This window comes from Mauremys reevesii, linkage group 1, assembly GCF_016161935.1.
Source record: "Mauremys reevesii isolate NIE-2019 linkage group 1, ASM1616193v1, whole genome shotgun sequence".
Classification (NCBI taxonomy): domain Eukaryota; kingdom Metazoa; phylum Chordata; order Testudines; family Geoemydidae; genus Mauremys; species Mauremys reevesii.
Window position 1 is genome coordinate 224,616,775 of NC_052623.1, and position 16,689 is coordinate 224,633,463.

Consider the following 16,689-nt stretch of genomic DNA (forward strand, 5'->3'; position numbering starts at 1 on the left):
AGGAAGGGAAACTATTGGACACTAGAGGTTGTACCAAGTGGACTCCTCAAAAGTGAGTATGCTTTTCCATGCCTGTTGCTCCAAAGCCCTGTAGTAAAGACATCTCACTAGGGTCCTGTATGTGGGATAAAATTAATAATTAGACCAAAGTATTGTATAGCGGGCAATGTGTGTGTTAATTCTTGGAAAGAAGTGTTTTAAAAGGATAAAAGTGTTAGCAACCCACCAGTAGATAAATGTACATGTAATGTAAGTACTGTGTTTACCAATAATCACATTTACTATTTGCCACAACCAAAAAGTCTCAGCTTACTGTGTGCACTGATTTTGCTGAGTTCTCTATCAATCTTGGCATTGAATGGCAAACAGTTACCAATCATCTGTTTAAAAAAGGTAAAAAGGGAACATAGTTCCTAAAAACAAAAACAAACAAAACAATGTGGGAAACAGAACCATTCATATTATACACGCAAATGGGGACATGTTAAGAATTGCCACTGCAGAAAAACATAACAGCTTACCATTGGTATAACATATTTTCTGGATGGTCTCCCACAACTACTGGCATACTAATGTTACTACCCCTAATTGTTTTTGGTTTTAAATTGTATGTGTTTAATTAAAATGTTAAAATGTGCTGGTGGATAAAACAAAGCTAAAGCCACAGGCCCAAATCACCTCCCACTATTTTCTATTACATGGACTAAATAAGAAGTGACACTGGCGATTAATAATCTTAGTGTCAAAAGGGGGATATGTAGGAGCAGGATTTTATAATGTCCCATAAGAATTAAAGTATAATTTGATTTCATCCTGCTAGCCATCCTTTTCAAATAGCAGAAAGAAATGACCCTCTGGGACTATAAGATTCTGTTTTCCCATATGCATTACAAATTGGGCCCTCTCTAACTCTTTGTTTTAAGATTTAGGTAGCAAGAGACAGGATTCTCTGTTGTATCTATGGGTAGGTCCATACTTACCACGCGGGTCGACGTGGTGAGTTCGACTTCTCGGAGTTTGAACTATCGCGTCTAATCAAGACGCAATAGTTCAAACTCCCCACGCGCTCCAGTCGACTCCGGAACTCCACCACCGCGAACAGCGGTGGCGGAGTCGACCTTGGAACCATGGAGTTCGACCCCGCCGCGTCTGGACGGGTAAGTCAGTCGAACTAAGGTAGTTCGACTTCAGCTACGCTATTCGCGTAGCTGAAGTCGCGTACCTTAGTTCGACACCACCACCCCCCACCGTAGTGTAGACCAGACCTATGTTTAAGTAAATTAGAGAAACATTGAAGGTCTTGGTCTCAATGTAAATTGTCTTGGTTATTAACTGTAAAACTTAGCAAGGTTTAATGTGCAATGCCTTTTTGTTGGATATAAAATACTACTGTTTGTATTCTCAGTCTGTTTGTGTGAATGAGGAATGTCTGCATCAGGAAAAGATAAGGTGTGAAGGCCATGGTTATAGCCAGAGTCAAGGAAGAAGTAGTAAAGAGACTTAAAGAACATCAGAGAATCATCAGGCACTGCTTACTAGCCAGACAGCTGTTAAACTGTCTGGCATTGCAGAGTGGATACATGCTTCGCAGTGTAAGAATGTACCACCCCCAGTGAACCAATCATCACCTCGGGACCACGCAGAGTCAATTTTGACTCCAGAAGAAGATGTAGAGGAACAGCCTGCAATACCTTACAATCTACGCTCTCGTAAGGATTGCCAGAAGCAGACGACGACCTAAAGCAAGGCCCAAGAAGAAGCAGTAGTGAGCCTAGCGCCTGCTGCCTGGTGGACGTAAAACCGTGACTGCGGTTCCCTCAGTTGAGTTTATCAGAACCAGAAGGGCCCTGCCTCCAATATGCGCCTTTGGTGGCGCCTGTTCCTCAGCTGCTGGTGTCTTAAGGTCTGGGGAATCCACAGTGACAATTCTTTTATCCAGCAGCAAGTGTGGATAGCTCAGACCCTTAATATTTCTAAATGCTGGGTCTGCAGCCACATCCCAGCCCACTCTCAGACTGGTGTTCCTGCCCTGGCTATCCTACTCAATTCCCCAGACCTCACTGGAGGACCTCATCTGTTTAACACAATATGGAACAGTAATAACACCTGGGAAGAGACTATTGGCAGTTCCTTTATACCACTTGGGGGAGTAATACACCAGGCAAAAAGGCTCCTGAGGTTACAAGCAGTAGTTAAAATTATGGCAAATATAACTGGAGAAAGTTTAAGAGCCCTGGCCAAAGAAACAGGGGCGATCCGACAGGTGGCCCTCCAAAACCATCAGGCATTGTACATAGTGCTGGCGGCCAAAGGAGGGACCCGTGCTCTCATTGGAAAACAATGTTGTGTGTTTATACCTGACGATACCAATGAGGTAATAGATCACGCTAGCCACTTAGAACAAATCACATATCTTCCCCATGAAGAGCCAAGTTCTTTATGGAAATGGCTAAGTAACCTGTTCAATTTCTCTGGCATAGGAAACTGGTTGCTTCAGGGAGCCCTGACTATCTTGTTTGGAATCCTAATAATTTTTGTATGTTTTCAGTTAGTCTCCTGTTGTACCCAAAATCGTATAAGGCATGCCACCCAGGTGACTGCCCCCAAACAGAGTGCTAATATGATGATTTTGAATATTGCTGATGAACAAACAGATAAAGAATGGTTAATATGTGGAACCCAGTAAAACGTTGGTCATGGCGTGAGCTTGACCAAAAGGAGGGATTGTGAAAGTAGAATGAATTATATTGTAAAAATAAGAATGGATTGAAGAAATGTTGTATGTACCTTTAAGCAGAAATAAGAAATGTTGAAATACAGGTGCCAGGAAAAGAAAAATTAGGCATAAACAATGGTGCTAATGGCAAAACATTAACAGAAGATCGGTAATAGTAAGAAAATAAGATATGCATGTAAACTTATCTGCTTCTGCTTCCTTTGTTATCTTGTTAAGTTCTCACTCCTTTATCTGTATAAATAAGATAGTTTGTGTCTTGCATGGGGCTCACATTATCTGGGTGTTATTAGCAGAGCGCTGTGCTAATAACAGCCAGATAATGTGAGCCCCATGCAAGACTCAAACTGAGTGGTCTGACAAACTGTGAGTCCTGAGTCTAACTTTGACAAAGCTGACAGGGGCCTTCATCCCCGAGGACCAGGATGACCCTCTCCAGAGCCAGGTACACCCTGAGGGGGAGCTGGGAAGTGGCCCAGGGGTAGCCGACCCCTGTCTGGCTGCAACGCTGCCAGCGAGTGAGTCAGCGTGTTACGGTCAGGATCCCTGCTGATCCAGTGGCAGACCACTCCGCCGCTGCTAGGGCCCTGGGCTGGGACGCAGTGGAGTGGGTGTGCCTGCGTCACCCTGCCACCCCAAGCCATGGGTGGCAGCCTCCCCGTCCCTTAGGCAACACGCCTGCGTTTGTTGGCCCCTCACCAGAGCTAGGAGGCCCGACCTTTTGCTGCCTAGGCTGAGTGCAGGCCTGAGCCAGAGACTCTTTGCTGCCCCACTCCAACCAGGGGCTGGGGCTCCGTAACTGTTTGTTGTTCAGCCCTGACCATGGGCCCGAGCTCATGTCTCCCGTCGCCCCCCCCCCCCCCCGATTCCCCACGTCAGGCGGCCCCTGGAGACACAGTGGGGCAGATTGGCTGCCCACAGACCCAGAGGGGGAGGAGCCACTCCCCCCAACGGACTGCAGCAAGATAACTCATGTAAGGTATCATTGGAAAGATCACGTTTTACTGAATATGGTTATCCTATTTGTATGCACGTAACAGCCTTGCACCTGAAGTTAAGACTATTATTTATCTATATTTCAAACTTTGCTACCTTGGGTGACACTGCCTGCTAACACTTCAGGCATAACAATGGAGAAGCCAGGCAGCGCTGAGGACAATAGCCGGTGGAAAGGCCTAGCCTTCCTGTGGACTTGCCTGGGCTCAGGGACTCTGTGATGCTATAGGGTCAGGTAGTTTGGTCACCTGATACTGGACTCCATCTTGGAATACCAAACTTTTCCACTGGGAGGTGGGAGGAACCAAACAAAGAGTTCCCACTTTATGCCAATTCTATTTAAGGTGGGGAAGGAAAGAAATCAGGGTTTTCAGTTCTTCCTCCCCTACCTCCCACCCAAAGAGACACTGGAAAACATCTGAGAACAAAAAACTGGACTGAGGGAGGAAACAGCTGCTGACCCAGGCTAGAAAGATCTTTCTGGCCTGTGACAGAATCTGCCTGGAACAAAATTTAGGGTGAGAAATATTAGTTGTAGCCATTTCTGTAGTGTACTAAGGATAGCAAGCGTGTTTTGTTTATTTACTGAAGTATCTTCTTTGTTCTGCTTGTTACCACTTATAACCACTTAAAATCTACCTTCTCTTAGATAAGACACTTTTCTTGTTTATGCTATAAGCCAGTTTGTGCAATTAATATATCTGGGTAGGGGCAGGGAGCTGTGCACATCTCTCTCCACATGGAGGGGAGGGCGACTTTCATAAAACCTTTGGGTCTGCACCCCTTAAAGGGAGAAGGCATCTGGGTGCTGTAATAAGCCCTAAAGCTGGTCTCTGTCTGTGCAGCTGGGTGTGGCCGTGCTTGTCTGGGAGACATTTGTGAGCCTGACCCAGGAAGATCAGGTAATAGGGAGCCTAGGTTGGCAGAAAATGGGGGAACTCAGTCATTTCCCAGCACATCAGGTGACTCCCCAAAGGGTGCAGCTTATTACAGTGGTGACCTTGGGCTGTGGGGCCTCAACCCAGAGCACCCTGGGGATACCACGTCCCTGGGCACCATGGGCCGTGATCCCAGCCTCGGGTTAGGGGTGGCTATCTGGGCTCAGGAGCAGTGTCAGAGGGGCTCAGCGCACCAGCCAGTCACCCCAAGGGCTGCAGTGCTGGCGCTGCAGCAGCCAGGGAGAATCAGGAGGGGGAGCTGGAGCCATCGCAGGAATTTCCTTTGATTTCTGACCCCGAATCAGCTGGATCCACTCACAACTTATTTGTGATCCGAGGTGAAAAAACTGTGCCTGCCAAACCCTGACTGGCCCTGTGTGCCCTCTTTGTACTTGCCTTCAGCCACTGATGCCCTGGCAGCATCCACCAGTATTCAGCCGTTAACCTGTGCAGCAGCTGTGCAAGAAACAAGGCTGGGGAATTCCTCCCAGTACTGGAAGACCAGGAAGGTTCCCGGGTCAGTCCCCTTGCAACTAATCCTGCCGGGGGACTGCCAGATTCCCAAGGTTAACCCTTCGGCAGCTGCAGATCTCAAGCGCTCCATCCTCCTCCTAAATGCTCACAAGGTTCGCAATCCGGACTGAGCCAGGGTTCATTTCAAGGAAGGGCTAGAAAGTCTCCCTCTCCCTTCCAATGCAGAAGAGAGGAATGTGGGGCTGGAGCTACAGGAGATCCCAGACTTAAAGGACCAGCCTGCAATCAGCACAGCTTGGAATGCACCTACACACAACCCATAACCCTGCAAACTGTGTCAGTAGGGTTTTATGCGGGTAGAAAGGCATTCCTACCCCACTCCAACGTTTTATCTATCCTCCAGCTGATGACAAATGGGTAGATATCTACATCTGTCTCCTGTCTATCCTTCTCTTTCCTTACTTCTGCAATCTCTCCCACATTCGCCTTCCCTTTCTCTTCCATCCTCACTCCTTCCCTGCCAGTGACTGCAGGCTCACATCCCCATCCTAGTGATCCAGCCCATCCTCTACACTGGAGCTAATGCTCATCAACAGCAAATCCCAATCTATGCCGGTGAGCAGAGAGGCCGTCCAGGAGACTCTGCTTCCCGCAGCTATCACCACTGCCCACCTCCCACTTTGTTCTGATAGGTCTCTCCTCTGGATTTTTTGCTCCGTGTGGGTTCTTTGCTTCTGGATGGCCTATCATCGGTCTCATTCATGTGGGGCACAAACACTGATCTCACCTGGGGCAGGGGCTAGTCGGATCTGCTGCCCCAGCTAATCTGGCCCACTAGAGTCACTCTAGAGTCCATGGCATGACTACCTGGCTCAGGCATCAAACTCAGCAGGTACCATTCTCACCTGGCAGAGGCATTGGTCTTGTTGAGTGTGGACCTGAAGGACACCACGCACTCGCATTGCATGGACACCTGGCTAGGACCAGGCCCCAGCCTCACCCTCTAATGTTCTAGATCCCATCCCACCAGCCATGCTAGCTGGGCATGATACTTACCAGCTCCTGCAGCTTATCCAGGTGCTTTTTGGTGATGATATTCTCACAGTAGCCTTTCTGCTCCGTTTCACAGATGCTGCAGGCGGCGAGGAGGAAGAAAGTCAGCAGGCTGCAGGAGACCGGGCATGCCTGAGGAAGGGAGAAGTTGTCAGGAACATCTGCCATCAGAGAATCCATGTCCCTGGGCTCCCTGCTGCCCCTATGGCTAGCAGGCTCCAGGGCAGTATCCCAGAGCTGTTTCCTGTGGCTATCCCCTTGCCTTCGAAAGCTTATGCTCAAATAAATTTGTTAGTCTCTAAGGTGCCACAAGTACTCCTGTTCTTTTTGCAGATACAGACTAACACGACTGCTACTCTGAAGCCTTTGCTGTGGATCTCTTTGTGCCACTCAGTGGACGTAGAACGATGCTGCCAGCCCCCATGGAGAGCCCTATGGATTCCCGATCTATGGCACGTCCCAAGGAACTGCCTGGTTTGTCTGTCTCTCTGCCATACAAATCTTTCTCTCCCTCTGGAGTTAGCACCATTAGCAATGCAGAGATGGCTAAGAAACATGGGCGCTGAGGGCATGGCATGGTAGGCGGGCATTGTGTAGCACTCCACTGGAAGGGTAAAAGCTGTACTGATCTGCCTGAGTTGCTGTGCCAGTAGCTCGGGCCATGAATCCTTTTTAGTGGGCACCTGCCGTTCAGTCTGTGAACACTTCTCCCCTCCCCGCTCTCTCCCCCTCCAGGTCTGCTGTTATTAGAGGAGCAGGTCAGCTGAGCCGCCCCTGCTGGGAATTCCCCAGCCCTGCTCTCTCAGAGCCAGGCTGCTGACAGACGCAAGTGTGTACAACCCCTCCGTGCAGAGCAGGAAACCGCGGCTGCTGCCACCTGTGCCTCCACCAGTCGCTATCTTGTCCTGTCTCCATCACCCCATCACTTATCCATCACTTCCCACTCTCTCCATTGCTCTTTGCATCCTCAGGCTCCTTTTCTCACCCCGCTCTCATGCTCCACCTCCCAACGATTGCACCCCTTCTTCCTCCCTCCTCCAACCCCTCTTCTGCACCCCCTTTTCTCATCTCCTCCAGCTCTCTTTCCCACCGCCCCTCCAGCTCTCACTCGTCCCTGCAATCTCTCCCTTCCCTTTCTCCTCTCCTGAGAAGAATCTTAATTCATTGACCTCCTCAAATCCATCCATCTCAGAGCCAGCTGCAAATATGTCCTCCCTTTCCAGGACCCCTCACTGCCACTCTGCCCCAGCCTTGAGCTTCTCTTTGCACCTCCTTTTACATTGCCCCATCACTGAGTCATGTCTCTCCGTGTAAGCTGAGGCTAGGCGTTAACGCCATGAACTCTTTTGCACACAGTGCAGTTAGCCTGTGGAACTCATTGCCACAATGTAGCAGAGAGGCCAGAATCTTAGCAGGATTCCAAAAGGAATTGGACATTTATGTGGATAACGAGAACACCCAGACTCACAAAGGCAAATGCTAAATAAATAACCAAGAGGCTGGGAAGGGCTATAAACCTGCCTGCTACATGGCACAACCATCCTCGAACTGACTGGGGTCATTCCCAGGGGAAGGTTAACCCAGGAGTGGAGGGTTCCTTGCACGTTCCTCTGAAGCAGCTGGTGTGTGTCACAGTTTGACACAGGATCCTGGGCTAGAGGGCCGTTCTTATGGTCCTATGGCATTAGCTGTAACCTCCCGCCCTGGAACTCCAATGTTTTCAGGGAGCTGGATCCATGGACCCTTCCATTAACTCCAGTGGGCTTAGGAACAGGCCCAGAACGGTACAGCAATGCCTTCTCCAAGCAGGGCATGGGACCTCCTGCACTGTGATCCACATGCTGTCAGGAGTGATCCTGGCCGTGCTCTTGAAGGACATGGCAGAGGATTCCTCAGCCAGGGCACTCCAACTTCCAAGGGCTACAGAGAAAACACAGGGCAACCCTAGTGTGACTCCCTTGAAACCAATGGGATATAAATGGATGGGTAAATGAGAGAAGTGGAAAATAGCCATCCAATCTATGTACTGTATAATAATAATGAGAGAGAGATGTGGTTATGGGGATAGGTTGATGTGGTGTATGGGGATAGATAGAGAGACAGATCATAGTATACTGATTGATCTAAGATCTAGGTAGACAGATGAGAATACTAAGATATATTTGTCTAGCTAACTATCCTCCTAGATCTTAGAATACCGATTAATTAATCTAGCTAACTAGCTAGATCAATATACTAAGATCTAGGAGGATGGATTGGTAGCTAGCTAGCTAAATACATTAAGATCTAGGAAGAGAGTTAGCTAGCTAGCTAGATCAATTGACCGATCGGAATCCTATCTTGCTAACTGTCTGACTAGATCTTAAAATACTTATCTAGCTAGCTAACTACTTATTGATCCTCCTAGATTTTAATATACCAGTCTAGATTGATCAGAATACGAAGACCTAAGAGCATAGCTAAACAGACAGATAGATAATTTAGTATACTGTTCTAGTTAGCTACCTATCAATCCTCCTAGATCTTAGTATTCTGATCTAGCTAGCTAGCTAGATCATTTGATGAATCAGTATCCAAGGATAGTTAGTTAGCTAGATAGATAGACTTGGTCTTTAGCGCTATGTTCCAACAGGCTGAGGGGATCCCAGGCAAGCAGCCCACTCAAAGGGGTCAAACACAGTCCTCTGGGACGCGTTCTCTCCAAACCATCCCCAAGCTCCTTGTGAGGCCCAGGCTGTGACAAGCTTCCCAGGCAGGTGACAAGGAGCGCTGCACAGTCTTCCCGGCTCTGGGCATGCTCCTGCGTACACCCGCTCCCGCTCCCCGGTATGAAGAGCTCTGTTTTGGCTTAGTGCCCGGTGCATTTTACAAAACAAGGCACAGAGGAAAATTTGCCCCAACCTCGCTTCTAGCCTCTGCCCTGCCAGCACACAGTGCAACAGGGAGAGCGCGCACGGGAGAGGACCTGTTGTCTCCATCCAAAGGCAAAGCCCAGCAGAGCGAAGGAGCAAGAAAAGGGCAAAAAGAAGGAGTGTCGGGCGAAGGCAGAGAGAGCTGCTCTGAGTTTGCTCCTGCAGGATTGCACTCAGCCAGCCAGGACCATCCTTACAAAACCAAAACGGGACCAAATGACCAGAATCGCTCATAACAGCAGCACACGATGAGGCGGGCATCACAAAGGGACTTAGGTGCTTCAATACCTTGGCGGACTGGAGCGAGGCGCCTAACGCCCTTGGTGCATCCCAGGCTTTTTGCAGGCTGCGTAGCTGCGCCGGGGCTGTCAGCAAAGCGCGGCCGAATGACTGGAGCGCAGCCGGGCTGGCGGGGGAAGAAGCAGCAGCGAAGGCAGAGCAGGGAGCGCAGAAAAGCAACACGTGCCGCCGCCAGCTGCAGCGCAGATCTCCCAGCGCGGACGGCTCGCCGCGGAGCCAGGCAGCGGGTCCCTTGCATTGCACGCACAGCGCCCCTACCTTGGGGCCGAGCCGGGGCATGGGCACCGCCGCCCGCTGGGCTTCCACCTCCTTGGCGCGGGGCTCGGGGAGCGCGGCGCTGGGCGCTGCAGTCATCGCGGCTGCCCCGGGGAGCTGGGAGGAAGTTGCACTTCGTGCAGCGCCAAGAGAAGGAGGTGGCTGTCTCCTGCCTCCCTTCTCCTGGGCTCGGCCCTTATACTGCCGCTCCGGAGCATGTGGTTTATGGGGAATCACCTTGGCGGCGGGCCAGCTTTGGCAGCGCGCTCCCAGGCCTGGGCATTTGTTTCCGCTCGTGGGGGCCGGAATGGGAATGGCAGGGCGAGCTGCTTCACCTTGCAGCGTGCCTCATCCCCCTCCCCCGCTGCCCCATACAGCCTGGGGGCGTTCCCCGCCTGGTAAGAATTCCCTGTCCCTCCCCACGCGGTGCCTGGAAGTGCCAAGCCTCAGAAAGGGGTTGGGAGCCTGAAGGCTGCTTTGCCCCACGCAGTGCAGGCGAGGAGCAGGGCCTGAAGCCAGCTGAGCCCTGCTGCTAGCCTGGAGTGAAGTGTGCCCCCAGCATAGGGTGACCAGATAGCAAGTGTGAAAAATCGGGACAGGCGGGGGGGGGGGGGTAATAGGTGTCTATACAAGACAAAGCCCCAGATATCAGGATTGTCCCTATAAAATCAGGACACCTGGTCACCCTACCCCAGCAGGGCCAGGGTGTACCGACACATTTCGAAACCCTCTCGTTTTGCAACCAGTTGCAGTTTCTGCCGCACAACGTAACCATCTGGGCTCCTGCTCAGGACTTGCTGCCGCCTAATCCATGGGGTTGCAAATCAGGAGGGACAGGGTTTGTGGTCGAAAACACACACATTCTGCTTCCTCCTGGCTAATGTGCCAAATTGACCTATTGCAGGGTTCTGGGGGTTTCTGCATTTTAATTTAATTTTAAATGAAGCGTTTTAAGCATGTTAAAAAACTTATATACTTTATATACAACAATAGTTTAGTTATATATTATAGCCATAAAAAGAGACCTTCTAAAATTATTTAAATGTATTACTGGCATGCGAAACCTTAAATCAGAGAGACAAAATGAAGACTCGGCACAGCTCTTCTGAAAGGTTGCTGAACCCTGATCTTTTGGATGCTTGAGGCATGCTCTTTCACTTTTTTATGTGTGAATACGTGAATAGGGAGGTAAGGTTTGTGGGTACAGAGCACTCCCCTGACCCCAAGGTGGTAACCAGAGTGGCCCCATTCATTTTCTCCACTGGCTTCCTCCTTGATTATTTCCAATGACTTGGCTGCCTATGTCCCTGTCACTGGTCCAGGGATGGTTGCAAATCTGGAGGGAAGGTATTTGTGGTCGAAAATGCTCACGATTTGCTTCCTCCTGGCTAATGTGCAAAATTGACCTATTGGATGATTGAGGTGCGCGCTTCCACTCATTTGTGTGTGAATACGTGAAAAGGGGAGGTAAGGTTTGTGGGTACAGAGCACGCCCCAGACCCCAAGGTGATAACCAGAGTGGCCCCATTCATTTTTTCCACTGGCTTCCTCCTTGATTATTTCCAGTGACTTGGCTGCCTATGCACCTGTCACTGGTCCAGGGATGGTTATGCATGTGTCACTGGTCCAGGGATGGTTGTGCACCTGTCACTGGTCCAGGGATGGTTGCAAATCTGGAGGGAAGGTATTTGTGGTCGAAAACGCTCACGATTTGCTTCCTCCTGGCTAATGTGCCAAATTTACCTATTGGATGAGTGAGGCGCGCACTTTCACTTTTTTGTGTGTGAATACGTGAAAAGGGAGGTAAGGTTTGGGGGTTCAGAGGACGCCCCCTGAGCCCAAGGTAATAACCAGAATGGCCCCTTTCATTTTTTCCACTGGCTTCCTCCTTGATTATTTCCAGTGACTTGGCTGCCTATGCCCCTGTCACTGGTCCAGGGATGGTTGCAAATCTGGAGGGATGGGGTTTGTGGTCGAAAACACTCACGATTTGCTTCCTCCTGGCTAATGTGCCAAATTGACCTATTGTATGAGTGAGGCGCACTCTTTCACTCGTTTGTGTGTGTGTGACATTATTGATATAAACTGGGACCATGTAGAACATAGTTTGCAACCAAGGTCCTGTAGTGGCACCAAATCTTAGGTAAAGGTGGTCATATACGGTGGCTAAGACCAGGTTATGGGTTGGTGGTTATGATTATGCTGTCTGTATCATTTTGTAGTTGAAGTTATAAGTATTGGCTCTGTACTGTCTGTATTTTGTATTTGTGCTCTGCTTCTGGGTGACACCGCAGACAAGTTGGTGTTAGCTCTGATAAGTTCGCTTGATGGCCTATTAAGGACCATCAGCTACACAATCGACCCATGGAGAGAAGGCAGATACGCCTTGTAACTGAGCAAAGTATGCAGGGACTTGCCCATGTGACTCTAGACTCCATTTTGCTGTAATGTTCCACAGTAAGGACAAAGAGGTTCTTACACCTGGAAAAGCCTATATAAGGCTAATGCCTCATCTCCATCTTGTCTTCAGTCCTGCTTCTTACCTCTGGAGGGATTTTGCTAGGAAATGAAGCTCTACACAAGGGACTAGTGACCCATCCCAGCGAGGGATGTTCTCCGGAGACTTGATTTGAACCTGCAGTTTACTCCATCACTGTTACAAGCCTAAACTAAGAACTTTGTCTCTATGTAATTGATTCCATTTAACCAATTCTAGCTCTCATCTCTACCTTTTTCCCTTTATGAATAAACCTTTAGATTTTATATTCTAAAGGATTGGCAACAGCGTGATTTGTGGGTAAGATCAGATGTGTATATTGACCTGGGGCTGGGGCTTGGTCCTTTGGGATCGAGAGAACCGTTTTCTTTTATTGGGGTGTTGGTTTTCATAACCATTCATCCCCAGGACGAGTGGGTCTGGTGGTGATACTGGGAGCTGGAGTGTCTAAGGACATTGTTTGTGTGACTTGTGTTACCCAGTGCGGTGAAACCAAAGTCCTTTTTGTCTGGCTGGTTTGGGTTGCCTTAGAGGTGGAAAACCCCCAGCCGAGGGCTGTAACTGCCCTGTTTGAGCAATTTGTCCTGAACTGGCACTCTCACTTTGGTACCGCCAGAACTGCCTCGTCACAGTGTGAATAAGTGAAAAGGGAGGTAAGGTTTGGGGGTACAGAGGACGCCCCTGACCCCAAGGTGGTAACCAGAGTGGCCCCATTCATTTTTTCCACTGGCTTCCTCCTTGATTATTTCCAATGACTTGGCTCCCTATGCACATGTCACTGGTCCAGGGATGGTTGTGCACCTGTCACTGTTCCGGGGACGGTTGTGCACCTGTCACTGTTCCGGGGATGGTTGCAAATCTGGAGGGATGGGCTTTGCGGTCAAAAATGCTCACGATCTGCTTCCTCCTGGCTAATGTGCCAAATTGACCTATTGGATGAGTGAGGCACGCTCTTTCACTCGTTTGTGTGTGAGTACGTGAAAACGGAGGTAAGGTTTGGGGGTATACCTAAATGCACTCCCCTTCCCCACTCCCAGCCTTATGCATGCTGGCTTGAGAATATCACTACTGTAGTGTCAGCTTTTAAGAGAGCTTCACATGCAGAGCTGTAACTAGGGATTTTTGGCACACAAGGCAAGGAACAGAGGCAGCATGTCTGGCTCTTCCCTATTGGAGGGAAGGATCCACCAACGAATTTCTGCAAAAGAGCCGTATGCGCCGCCCATCTCCGTTGAAGACGACCAGCGGCACTTCGGCAACGAGTACCACAGTCCCTCTCAGAGGGAAGGACTTGCTGCCGAATTGCCGCTGAAGGAGAGACTTTCTGAGCCCCTCACTTTCTGTGCCCGAGGCAAGTGCCTCACTCTCCTTGCCCTCGTTACGGCAATAGTCACATGCACCACTTCTAGTATTACAGTAAGTTAAAACAAGCTACAGTACATTGGGACATTAATGCTCTATTACAGTGTTTGCAGTAGCAAATTAAAAGCTATAACACTGAACAGACTAGTTAGGGCTGGCTTTAGGAAGTTTGGGGCCCACCCAATTCAAATATTTTCGGCGGGGCCCCAGCAGGGATGACTTTAAAAAAAAAGGAAAAAAAGGTGGGGAAAAAAAAGCCTTTCCTTTCTTAGCAACCGGTTCCCTATAAAAAGTTCTGATTTAAGGGATGTGCCAGAATATGTATTTCTGGTACCAATAGGGTTACTATATTTCCAGATTTAAAAATTCCTCCTGGACAGCAATTTAAGAACCAAAAAGTCTGACATGTCCGGGAAAATATGGCTGTATGTTAACACTACCTACAGTTCTTTTTTAAAAAGATGGGACTGAACTAGAAATGAGCTCCGCTTCACATGTGTGGGTCCCCGCCACTCCCTGGGAGTGTGCTAGGGTGACCAGATGTCCCGATTTTATAGAGACAGTCCCAATCTTGGGGTCTTTTTCTTATATAGGATCCTATTAACCTCCACCCCATCCTGATTTTTCACACTTGATGTCTGGTCACCCTAGGGTGTGCACATGGATACCAGCTGCTCTCTTCTCCCATCATTGAAGCAGGTGTGCAGGGTTACTGCCCAGGGAATTGCAGGACACCAGTGGACATGGGGCTGGCTGCAGGCAGGGCAAGGGGTGCAGCAATGGCTGGAGACAGGGGTGTGTGGGGTGGGGTGGGGTGGGCTGGCTGGCTTCAAGCAGGGCCATAGGGGGTGTGTGGCATAGATTGGCAGTGCTGAAGACAGAGGAGTGCAGGAATGGCTGGCTTCAGGCAGGGGGGGTGCAGCAGGGGTTGGCTGGAGACAGGGCACGGGGTGCAGGTACAGGGGGTACAGACCACCCGGTATGGTAAGTGCTCCCTCCTCCTCCTCCCTCCCCCACCAGAGTAGCAGCAGCCACCTGGGGCTCCCCTGCTTCCACAGCCCTGGCCATGTACACAGCTGCCGGAGCCCTGGGGAAGCGGCGGGGCTCCAGTGGCTATTTAAAGGGCTGGGGCGATAGAAGCAAAGGGAGCCACAGACTTTTTAAGTAGCCCACAGATCCCAACAGCCCTACCCCATGGCTCCAGCAGTGTGGCAGTGGTGGCAATTTAAAGGGCCCCCAGGACCTTTAAATTGTCCCCTGGAGAAGCCGGGCCACCCTGGTACAGTGCACTGACTCTTGCCAATACACCGAACTGGGGCTTGGGTGCGGGACCCTCTTAGGGGCAGGGCCCGATTCAGGGGAATTGGTTGAATTATCCTAAAGCCGGCCCTGCCAGTATATCCAGGACATTAGTAGCACACTTTTCCCCCACCAATACCTAGTAGTTGTACTGTCATCTCCCATAGCTACTTAGGTTACAGCTTTATTGTTAAACCTAAATTGGGAAGAAAGACGACTGATTCAGAACTTCTTTAATGGTTACTTTATCGCTAAAGGGTGTAGTGGGGTGTAGACTTGGAGAGAGGAAGGTTTCTATGATGTAGGCAAGATCAAGTATTTTATCCAAAACCAGAATACAAATGGCACTGGTCTTCTTGGTGTCTGACCTTGAGCTATTGTCGAAAGTTTGAGGGTGACTCGTCTCCTTCCTCATATTTTGGTTGAGGATTCCATTGATAAAGGGATTGGCCTCAAATACCTGGTTGTAGGACTCTGCCACGGTGTAGTTTTCATCTTGGGTTGCCTGGTCCTAATTATAGTAAAGCATGTACTTTAGTCTTTGTAATTATCTGTTATAACAATGTGGAACTAGCTGTTTTACGGGATGTCTCGATTTCATTCCTGTAGTAACATAACTGGTGATAGGAAAGCAGGGAGAGAGAGAGGTGTGTGCTCTGCAAGGCTGCTGGCCACAGGGCCAATGGTTGTGGGTGGGCTGGGTAGGATCACGGGAGTCACGTCTCAGGGATCTGCCCCACTACCCAGCACTGCTCCAGCTCTGAGCTGTCTCCACTGCCTGGGACCTGTGGGGCCCCACCTGCCTCCCTGGGGGAAGAGCCGCCTGGGACTGGTGCAGAGGCTGGGCCAGTCTCAGCCACTCACAGGGAACAGTCGGGGAGGGGGGAGGCTCAGCTGGGTCCTGAGAGAGCCTGGCCCGGGTAGGCTCTGCTCCTGCTCCAGCCTGGTTGCTTCCACCATTCCCAAGAGGCCAGAGTTATCCTGCCCCAGGACCAGTTCTGGCTGCGCTGCCATCTCAGCCTCGCAGCCACAGTCACCTCCCATCAGGGCCGGCTACTGTGGCTGGGGGTTAGGGTGTGGGAGAGTAGGTCTCTAGGGGGTCTGGGCAGGGGCGGCTCTACAAATCACGCTGCCCCAAGCAGCGCGGAGCGCTGCGCCGCCCTTCCCCGGTCCCGCGGCGGGTCCCCTCTTCCCGCAGCTCCGGTTGAGCTCCTGCCGGCATGCCTGCGGCAGGTCCACCGGAGCCCGGGACCAGCGGACCTGCCGCAGTCATGCCTGCGAGAGCTCAACCGGAGCCGCGGGAAGACGGGACCCGCCGCAGTCATGCCTGCGGCAGGTCCGCTTGTTCCGGGCTCCGGTGGACCTGCCGCAGGCATGACGGCGGGAGCTCAACCGGAGCCAAATGCCGCCCCCCCGGGAAACGGCCGCCCCAAGCGCCTGCTTGGTGCGCTGGGGTCTAGAGCCGCCCCTGGGTCTGGGTAGGTGCTGGGCACTGGGGGGGGTGGGGAGATCTATGTGTTGGGGGGCTGTCAGTGGGGGAGATTGTGTGTGTGTGGGCGCTGGGAAGTGTGGGGCGTCTGTGCGGGTCACTGCAGTTGTGGTGATGGGGGGCACTGGACAGTGAGGGGATCTGTAGGGGCCTCTGGGTGGGAAGGTGTGGGGCACTGTGCAGTTGTGGGAGGGCTGTGGGGTGGTCTTCAGCTGGGGGGCACTGGTCAGTGAGAGGATCTGTGGGGGGGTTCTGAGTGGGTGGGGGAGTGATCTGGGAGTGCACTGGGCAGGTGGGTTTGTGGGGGTCTCTGGATGGTGCAGCACTGGGCGAAGGGAGTCAGAGGGGTGCAGGGCAGGGGATTTGTGGGGGTCTCTGGG